Below are 2756 nucleotides of genomic sequence, written 5' to 3'. Positions count from 1 at the left end.
ACTTATCCCCTCCCCCAAAATGGCTGTTCTTGTGGAAAAATTCGAAACCATTATTATTATTATTATTATTATTATTATTATTATTATTATTATTATTATTATTATTATCATCATCATCATTATCATCATCATTATTCTTCAAAGGTGGTGAGCTGGCAGAATCGTTAGCATTCTGGGCTTACCAGTATTTCATCTGTCCTTATGTTTTGGGTTCAAATTCTGCCAAGGTCGACTTCACCTTTCATCCTTCTGGGGTTGATAAAGTAAGTACCAGTTGAGGACTGGGGTCGATGTAATTGGCTTACTCCTCTTTGAACTTGCGGACCTTGTGCTAGAATTTGAAACCATTATCATTATCATCATCATCATCATTATTATTATTATTATTATTATTATTATTATTATTATTATCATTATTATTATTATTATTATTATTATTATTATTGAGTGAGAGAGCAGTGCATGCTATCAAAATGATTCTGGGGTAAAATATATGAAGCCCATTATACCCATCATGACTACCCGTCTGATAAGGGTACACCAGGCACATGCATCACACCCATATGTACATGACATGGAGATCTTATATCAAGATAAACACTGCATGACCTTATAGGTGGCACCCAGTTAGAATATTCTTCGGGTCGAGTAGCCCATCCCGCTCAAAAAATCCCTGAATAAAGTTTCTTTAAAGATGTTGAGCAAAACACCCATGTTTCCAAAGCTGAATTATTCAAACCCCAAAGAATTCCTCTCAACACATGGCTATGATGCTCCCCCACTACGTCTGCTCATGATCAGAGCTGCACATATCACCAGCCACCAAGGGACATGCTCAACTGGTTAAGGTCAAACAACTGACAAGAAAATCTGTGGTATTAAGCAGAATATTTGCTGTAACCCATCTTTTATACCAAGACAAAACAATGTACATGATAACATTTCCAAATAGTTAAGATCAGAAGCCGTGAGAGCCACTGTCTGGTAATGCATCCGGGCATTATCATTATTATTATTATAAATGTCGCACATTACACAATATTGTGAAGTTGTTGACTGAAGATATTGTTCTATCGGCAGTTTCTACTGTTTGTCAAGTCACAACAAGGATCTCAGACAGACAGTACTTTATGCAATATACGTGCAGTTCCAAGTAATGCTGACTTTTGCAATACATCTAGATTGTAGGGTATCTCTAAAGTTTACAGATGTTTTTTTTTTCAGATTGGATGGTATTGAACCCAATGCCCCGATGACAATAGGGACAACCTTTATGTTTAATTCTTGTAGCTACCACATCTTAACGATTATTATTATTATTATTATTATGTTGTTTTTTTTTCTTCTTTCTTCAAATTTTCTTCCATTTCTTGCCGAGTGTTTTCCGTACACCTAGGGCAGAGAAGCTCATTGTATGCATTCCCAGTTTACACACACAAATTCACTATTATTATTATTATTATTATTATTATTATTATTATTATTATTATTATTATTATTATTATTATCATTATCACTACTACTACTACATCATTTTACTTCTCAGAGCTCTCAATCTCACTTGCTCTGGTTAATTCTGTGAGAGCAGACAGCAACCTGTTGTCAAATGTCTCACAGAGTCTCTTTCTGCAAACTGTAAGACTTGGTACCTTGATGTTAAGTACCATGGAAGACACTAAACACCCAAGTACCAATCTCAAATTTCTCACTGTCCCCAAAACAGCAGTTTTTTTTACCATGTTGCTGTTGTTATTGTTGTTGTTGTTATTATTTTTCTTCTTGCAATTTTGTTTCCATTTCTTGCTGAAAACTCACTGTATACAACATTGGTAGGCCATTAAAATAAACACGCCAGAGTGTCCCTTTACAAAGTCAAGTTATGTAACAGAAAAAAATGAACAATCTGATTATTATTATTATTATTATTATTATTATTATTATTATTATTCATTGTTATTATTATTATTTTTGCCTTGAGAAAGGTCAGTGGATTGACAGAATCATTAGTGCATCAGAGAAACTTCTATTGCAATATATCTCTTTCAGCTGTTTATGGTCAAAGTTCAAAATCACACTGTTGAGGTCAACTTTGCCTTTTGCCCTCCTTGTGGCGGGGTTGATGAAATAAAGTACCAGTGATGAACTGGGGTTGATTTAATTGACTAATTCCCGTCTACCCCTACAAAATTTCTGGCCTGATACCCATCTTAGAAACAGTTAATGTTACCAATAACGTTGTACTTCATTGTGTGGATCCATTCATGTTCTTCTTCTTACTCTTGGAATTTTTGATTTCGGCATCTTTTTTTTTTTTTAACCATTATTTTCTTCAAATTCTTCATATACATCATCTAAATACTTATATAAAATCTCTGCATGGTCTCCCAATGTATTATATTCCCTAGTAGTTAATAAAACAAAATCCTTATGGTTATTTTAAATATCATCATCATCATCATCATCATCATCATCATCATCATCATCATCATTATCTTTTAGTATAATAATTAGTATTAACTGTAAATTCATTTTTCTCATTATAGAATTGATATCTTTGTTAAGATTGCCATTGATAAATGTTTTAGCATCTCTCAACTCTAAAACATGTTCAGTTTGTTCTTTTACTGCTACTACTACTACTACTACTACTACTACTATTATTATTATTATTATTATTATTATTATTATTATTATTATTATTATTATTATTATTATCATCATCATCATCATCATAAGGTGAGCTGGCAGAATCGTTA

The 2756-nt window shown here is 32.5% G+C and overlaps 1 protein-coding gene across 2 annotated transcripts in view; it reads left to right on the top strand.

Moving 5' to 3' along the window:
- The window catches only part of LOC106868676 (serine/threonine-protein kinase MARK2), a 283095-nt gene that overhangs the window by 15339 nt on the left and 265000 nt on the right, over window positions 1-2756 (top strand). The window lies entirely within an intron of this gene.

The sequence above is a fragment of the Octopus bimaculoides genome, chromosome 28 (genome assembly GCF_001194135.2).
Source record: "Octopus bimaculoides isolate UCB-OBI-ISO-001 chromosome 28, ASM119413v2, whole genome shotgun sequence".
Classification (NCBI taxonomy): Eukaryota; Metazoa; Mollusca; class Cephalopoda; order Octopoda; family Octopodidae; genus Octopus; species Octopus bimaculoides.
Note: the sequence above shows the minus strand (reverse complement) of the source record. Positions and strands in the feature narration are given on the sequence as shown.